This window comes from Eriocheir sinensis, chromosome 31 (genome assembly GCF_024679095.1).
Source record: "Eriocheir sinensis breed Jianghai 21 chromosome 31, ASM2467909v1, whole genome shotgun sequence".
NCBI classification, from domain to species: domain Eukaryota; kingdom Metazoa; phylum Arthropoda; class Malacostraca; order Decapoda; family Varunidae; genus Eriocheir; species Eriocheir sinensis.
Genome location: NC_066539.1, coordinates 10,446,241 through 10,453,740, shown reverse-complemented (window position 1 = coordinate 10,453,740; position 7,500 = coordinate 10,446,241).

Genomic DNA, 7,500 nt, shown 5'->3' with positions numbered 1-7,500 from the left:
TCCTTTAACTTTTTCTAGGAGCAGTGAGTAGCGGCCTTTTTTTCACATTTGTTACCTTTTTTTATGCCCTTGAACTGACTCCTCTGCTGTAAAAAAAAAAAAAAAGAATACAGAACGAAGAAAGTAAACGGAATGCAGGATATTATGAGCAAAACCTCGTCTCAAGGGTAGAAAAAATCAAATTAATTATCATCTGCATAAGAGGAAGCTCAGACCTCATATCTCGCATCACAGTTTTGATTGACGCCTCCTGATCCTGCAGCTGCGTAATTTTAAGTCGTTCAAGGTGAAGCGAATTCCAGGGCAGCAAACTTACGAGTATGAGCAGAGATTTATAACACCGTGCCAGCTCTCTCTGGAAAAGGTCTCTCCAATGATCCTTGACTCAGTGTTTGAAGATTATTTAATGTTTTGAAAATGCTGATGAAGGTAAATTGTAGTTCATCGTTTTAGTAGCTGTTTGGTATCACTTGTCTTATGATGGAACCTCAGACTCTTTGTGGCCGAGAATTCAACGTGTTTTTCTTTTTTTATTATCTGTCCTACATGCCTTTTTTGTCCCTCTTTGTCTGTCCGTCTGTGTCTGACTATCTGTATCTGTCTGTCTGTTTGTCTTTCTGCGTGTTTCATTTTCTGAACCTGGCTGTCTGTTTGTGTCTGTCTCTCTCTCTCTCTCTCTCTCTCTCTCTCTCTCTCTCTCTCTCTCTCTCTCTCTCTCTCTCTCTCTCTCTCTCTCTCTCTCTCTCTCTCTCTCTCTCTCTCTCTCTCTCTCTCTCTCTCTCTCCTCTCTCCTCCCTTCTCTCTTCCTCCTCCCTTCCACCTCTCCTTTCCTCCTCCTCCCTTCACCTTTCCTCCTCCCGTCCCTCCTCCTCCGACGCCGCCTCCTTCCTCTCCCCGTATTCCACTTCCTATGAAATTTGCATGCACGACGTTTTTGCAGGATATGAAAATTTCAGGATTCCGCGAAAAAATGTTGCCCAGAATCTCTTATCGCAAGTAAACAAATAAAGACGACCATGAAAATTGCTGCACGGTGCGGGACTGGGACTTTTACGGAACGGGGACTCTTGCGGGGGGGTACTCTTACGGAGGACACGGGGGAACACTTACGAGGCGGGGGACTTACGGGACGGGGGAATCTTACTTTGGGGACTCTTATAGGGGACATTCATTCAGGGGACTCTTACGTTGAACTCTTACAGGGAAATCTTACAGGGACACTAATACAGGGGGGTCACTTGGGGACACTCTTACAGGGGGACTCTTATGGCGGACACACTTACAGGGGACTCTTACGGGGAACTCTTACGGGGGACAGTCTTACAGGGGACACTTACGGGGTACACTCTTACAGGGGACACTCTTACAGGGGACACTTACGGGGGACACTCTTACAGGGGACACTTACGGGGTACACTCTTACAGGGGACACTCTTACGGGGCACTCTTACGGGGGAGGGCTCTCTTACGGGGGGGAGGGGGGGGGAATCTTACGGGACGGGGACTGTTACATGGGACTCTTAATTAAGGGGCTGGGCAGACTCTATTTACCCTCTTTTAATTCTCTTTATTATTTTATTTTCTATTTTTAATGCTCGGGTTGATGCATGAGCGTAATAATGCCGAGACGTTTAAAGGAGAGGCGAGGAAGAGCCGAGTCCTTGTCCTTCTTTGCCCTTCCTTGCCCTTCCTGCCTTGCCTATGCTGTCCCTGGTCCTTAAGAGCCTGCATAACGGGGGCTTCGTGGTGGCGATTGTGGTGGTGGTGGTGGTAGTGGTGGGAATGAGAGGAGGGGTGGGTCGTGGTGGTGGTGGTGGGGTGCATGAGAGAGAGGGAGAGAGGAGGAGAGGGAATGGGAATGAGAGAGGGAATGAAAGAGGGAATGAGAGGAAGAAAGGGAAAAAGAAAACAAAACAAAACAATTAAACAAAAGAAATGGAAAAAGAAGAGAACAAAAACGATAGAAGAGAATAGAGAAAAAAAAGAGAACAGGGAGAAGAAATGGGACAAAGGAGAGGAGAGGAGAAGAGAGGAGGAGAAGAAGAAGGAGAAGAAGGAGAAGAAGAAGAAGAAGGAGGAGAAGGAGAAGGAAGGAAGGAAGAAAGAGAAGGAAAAAGAGGAGAAAAGAAAAGGAAGAAAAAGAAAGGGAGGTAGAAGGAAGGAGGAGGAGGAGGGAGGAGAGAGGGGAGGAGAGGAGAGGAGAGGAGAGAGGAGGAGAGAGAGGAGGAGAGAGAGAGGAGAGGAGAGGAGAGAGAGAGAGAGAGAGAGAGAGAGAGAGAGAGGTTGTATTCATAAAGGACCTCCGTGTAGTTCATTTACTATTTATTTATTTGGTCCTCCTCCTCCTCCTCCTCCTCTTCTTCTTCCTTCATTGCGAGTTCTTTTTATTCTGTTTTTTGTTTTAATGGTTCTGCTTTTTTTTTATTTATTTTTTTTTTTTCCTCCCTCCTCCCCGCCTTCCTTTTTTCTTTCCTTCCTTCCTTCCTTCCCCTCTTCCCTCCCTCTCTCCCTCCCTCCTCCCTACCTTCCTTTTTCTTTCCCTCCTTCCTTCCTTCCTTCCTTCCGTCCTGTCCATCCCTTTTCTCCTTCATCTTTCCTGCCCCTCTTCAGTACATTGTCTAACTCGTTTTATCAACATTTTTTATGCGTGCTAACTTTTGGAAAGCTTTTTTTTCATATATACAATTTTCACTCCCCTTAACTCCCTAATTTTTCTTCTTTGACCTGAAAACTCCGCATTCACCAAAAGTTGCGTGCTCCATAATTTTGCTGCTTCATTTTTTTTTTTACTTTTTTCTTTCCTCCAAGGTCACGGTGTTTCCTCCTTGCCTCTCGTTTACTCTCTCTCTCTCTCTCTCTCTCTCTCTCTCTCTCTCTCTCTCTCTCTCTCTCTCTCTCTCTCTCTCTCTCTCTCTCTCTCTCCTTTCTTTATTGCGATTTTCCTGTTTCTCTTTTTCGTTCATTGTTTTTATTTTATTTTTTTCTTGTTTTTCTTTCTTTTGTTATCTATTATTTTTCTATATTTTCCTTTTTATTTTCCTTTATTTTCCTTTTTCTTCCTTCCTTTCTTCCGACATTCCTGTTTCTCTTTTTCGTTCACTGTTTTTTTCTTTTTTCTCATTTTGTTTTTCTTTTCTTTTGTTATCTATTATTTTCTTTATTTTTCTTGCTTCGTTTTCTCTTACTTTTCTTATTTTTCTTGTTTCTTTTCATGTTTTCCTTCTGTTTTTCTTTATTTTTTTATTTTCTTCTTTTTCGTCTTCTTGTTCTTGTTCTTCTTTTTCTTCTATATTTCTTTTTTTTTTCTTCCTCTTCTTTCTCGTTTTCCTCTACTTCCTTCTTCTTCTTTTTCTTCTTATTCTTTTTCTTATTCTTCTACTTCTTCTTCTTCTCCTTCTTTTTCTTCTTCTTTTTCTTCTTCTTCCTCTTCTTCTTCTTTTTCTTTTTCTTCCTCTTCTTATTCGCTTTCTTCTTTTTCTTCTTCTTCTTCTTCTTCTTCTTCCGATTTTCCCTCTTTTTCCTCTTTCTCATTCAGTGTTTTTTTTCTTTATTTTTTTCTTTTGTCCTTTATTTTCCTTCCCTCGTTTCCTCTCCTCCCTCCCTTCCCTCCTTTATTCCAATTTTCCTGCTTTTTCCTCTTTCTCGACCACTTGTTTTTCTTCTCTTCTTCTTCTTCCTCATTCGTTTTTCTTTCCCTTCGTATCTATTATCTCTCTTATTTTCCTCGCTTCGTTTGCTCTTTCCTCCCTTTTTGTGTCGGGTCATCTGCTTCTCCCATTCTCTTTCTCGGTATTGTTTTGTTTTTTTCTGCTTATTCTTGCTTTACTATTTTTTCTCTCCCTTTCATTCGTTATCTATTTTTATCTATTCGTCTGCCTTCCTCCTTTCTTTCTATAATTTTTTTCATTTCTTCCCTCTTTTTTTCTGGTCCTCTTTTTTTCCTTTTCATTTCTAATCTGTTTTCTCTCTTCCTTTGTTTTTTTCTGCTTTTTCCTCGTTTATTATTGTTTCTTTTTCCTCCATTCGTTTCATTTATCTAATATCTGTCTTCCTTCTTTGTTGTTTTTTGTTCCTCTCTTGATTATTATTATTTTTTCTCTTTCTCTGCTTTCTTTTCATTTATTGTCTGTTATTTCTCTCCCTCCTTTATTTATTTTTGTTCCCTTCTTTGTCTCTACTGTTTCCTCTTTCGCCGTTCTTTTCATTCATTTGTAATCTCTCGCTTCTCCTTTATTTTTTGTTCCTTTGTTAACCATTATTGCTTTCTCTCTCCATTCCTTTCATTTATCGTCTAATATCTCTTCCTCCTTTATTTTTTGTTCCTTTGTTCATCATTATTGTTTTCTCTTTTTCTCCATTCCTTTCATTCATCATCTAATATCTCTCTTACTCCTTTAAATTTTTTGTACTTTTTTTTATGACATTTGTTTTCTCTTTCTTCCTTTCCTCTCATTGTCTGTTATTTCTCTCACACTTTCGTTATTGTCATTTCCCACTCTCTCTTCTCTTCATCTCTCATTGTTTTTATTTCGTTTTCTTTTTATTGATGCTGTTTTGTTCTTGTTGTTGCTGATTATTATTTCCTCTTGTTGTTTTCTAGATTACTGGGGGGTTTTTTCCTCTGTCTTCTTTCCTTCCATTCGTTATTTATTATTTTTTCCTCCTTCCTTTTTTCTGGTTCCTCTTTTTTTTACTATTTTTCCTCTTTCTCCGTTCGTCCTCTATGACCTAACTCTCTCTCCTTATATCCGCACCTTCGTAGCTCACCATTTTTCCTACTTTTCTCTTTCTATTTTTATATCTCCCTTTTATTCCTCGTCCGTTATCTCTATCCTTGGGTCGTGTTGTCTCAGTCCTCTTCATTGCCCTCTCTATTAACCGTCTCTCTGTTAATTATAAGTGAATATTCCTCCTTCATTTGCTTTTTGTTTCTTCCTAGTTCACTATTGTTTTTTTTCTCTCCCTCTACCTTCCTTTTAAGTCTTCCATTATGTCTTTCCATCGTGTTGTCTCATTCATCATTATCTTCTGCCTTTCCTGTCAATCGTCTCTGTTCAATATGTTTTTTTGTGTTTTGTTTTGTTTCTTCCTTGTTCACCTTTTTTTTCTCTCTCCCTTTCTCTCCCTTCCTTTCATTCATCCATTATATCTTTCCATCGTTCGTGTTGTCTCAGTCATCATTATCTTCTGCCTTTCCTGTCAATCGTATCTGTTCAATATGTTTTTTGTTTCTTCCTTATTCACTATTGTCATTTTTTTCTCTCTCTCTTCCTTTCATTCATCCATTACATCATTCCTTGGTTCGTGTTGTCTCAGTCATCATTATCTTCTCCCTTTCCTGTCAATCGTATCTGTTCAATATGTTTTTTGTTTCTTCCTTATTCACTACTGTCATTTTTTTCTCTCTCTCTTCCTTTCATTCATCCATTATATCTTTCCATCGTTCGTGTTGTCTCAGTTATCATTATCTTCTGCCTTTCCTGTCAATCGTATCTGTTCAATATGTTTTTTGTTTCTTCCTTATTCACTATTGTCATTTTTTTCTCTCTCTTCCTTTCATTCATCCATTACATCATTCCTTGGTTCGTGTTGTCTCAGTCATCATTATCTTCTCCCTTTCCTGTCAGTCGTATCTGTTCAATATGTTTTTTGTTTCTTCCTTATTCACTATTGTCATTTTTTTCTCTCTCTCTTCCTTTCATTCATCCATTACATCATTCCTTGGTTCGTGTGGTCTCAGTCCTCTTCTCTCTTCCTCGTAAATACTCTCCCCTTATGAATACAATCTTTATGTCGTTACTGGAGCCCACAATTCATGGTTATACTCTTTTTATGGATATGGGCAGCAGACAGGAGACCAAGCGTGGAAAAAAATGTACGTTGGCTTATCTAATGTAATATAACATAGATAAAAACAAAAAACTATCATAATGGAAAAATACACAAGAAATTCGTAACTCAATAATACCTTTTTATATATATCTTGATTTGCCTATTTGTGTTTTTAAATCTTTTGGACATATGCATCAGTTATTTTCATATCACAAAAACTTTAGCCTCATTTTTCTTTGTGTGTGCGCGGGCGTGTGATAGTTTTGCATATATATTTTTCCTACCATCAATAATCCTAACTTTTTCCGATCCCCCTCTCAGGTAAATGTGATCACCACCATATTTCCTCCTTTAGATATGGGGAAAGGGAATGGAGAAGAGAGAGAGAGAGAGAGAGAGAGAGAGAGAGAGTTTGTTAACCAGTGGCTGAACAATTTATGAACAGGTTAGGCTTTCAGATAGGGGATATCAACTATGTTCCCTTTAGCCTAGAAACTAGTGCCGCAGTGTAATTTAAGGTTATAGGTACTAGGCCCTGATGTAACTAAGTGTCTGTTTAAATAAAAAAAATAAAGAGAGAGAGAGAGAGAGAGAGAGAAAGAGAGAATGGAGAAGAATGGAATGAGAGGGACAGAGGGAGGGACACCATATGTTCTCCTATAGATATGGGAATAGGAATAGAGAAGGATTAAGGAACGTGGGTGTGAGGAACGGAAGGAAGGAAGGAAGGAGTGAGGGAAGGAAGGGGAAAGGGAGGGAAGAAGAAGATGAAGAAGAAAAAGAAAAAGAAGATGAAGAAGAAGAAGAAAAAGAAAACAAAAGGAAGGAGGAAGAGGAGGAGGAGCAGGAGAAGGAGAAGAATGTAAAAGAAGAAGAAGACGAAGAAGAAGACGAAAAAGGAGAAGAAAAGAAAACAAAAGGAAAGAGGAAGAGCAGAAGGAGGAGAAGAATGTAAAAGAAGAAGAAGACGAAGAAGAAGAAGAAGAAGAAAAAGAAATCAAAAGGAAGGAGGAAGAGGAGGAGGAGCAGGAAAAGGAGGAGAAGAAGATAAAAAACAAGAAGACGAAGACGAAGAAAAAGAAAGACAGAAAGATACGAGGAAAAGACAAGGAAAAAGAAAAAGAACAAGAAAAAAAAATATATATAGAGAGAGAGAGTAAGGAAAAAAATGGATATAGGGAGAGGAAAATGTGTATGTGTGTGTGTGTGTGTGTGTGTGTGTGTGTGTATGTGTGTGTGTGTGTGTGTGTGTGTGTGTGTGTGTGTGTGTCTCGCCTATACCTCCTCAAAGGGCCGAGTGTGTGAGTCTACGTGTGGTGTTGAGGGTTGGGAAGGCTTTGGAAGGGGGGCGGGCGATGTATGGGTGTGTGGGTGTGGGGTGTCTATGAGAGAGAGAGAGAGAGAGAGAGAGAGAGAGAGAGAGAGAGAGAGAGAGAGAGAGAGAGAGAGAGAGAGAGAGAGAGAGAGAGAGAGAGAGAGAGAGAGAGAAAAGAGGGAAAAAATGAAGGAAAGAAGGAAGGAAGAATGAAAAAATGAGCGAATGAATGAAAAAGTAAAAAAGAATAAGAAAAAGAAAGGGATTAAAAAAAAGAAAAAAAGTGAGCCAGAAAGAAACAAAGAAAGAAAGAAAGGGAAAACGAAACAAAGAAACAAAAACAAAACAAAAAT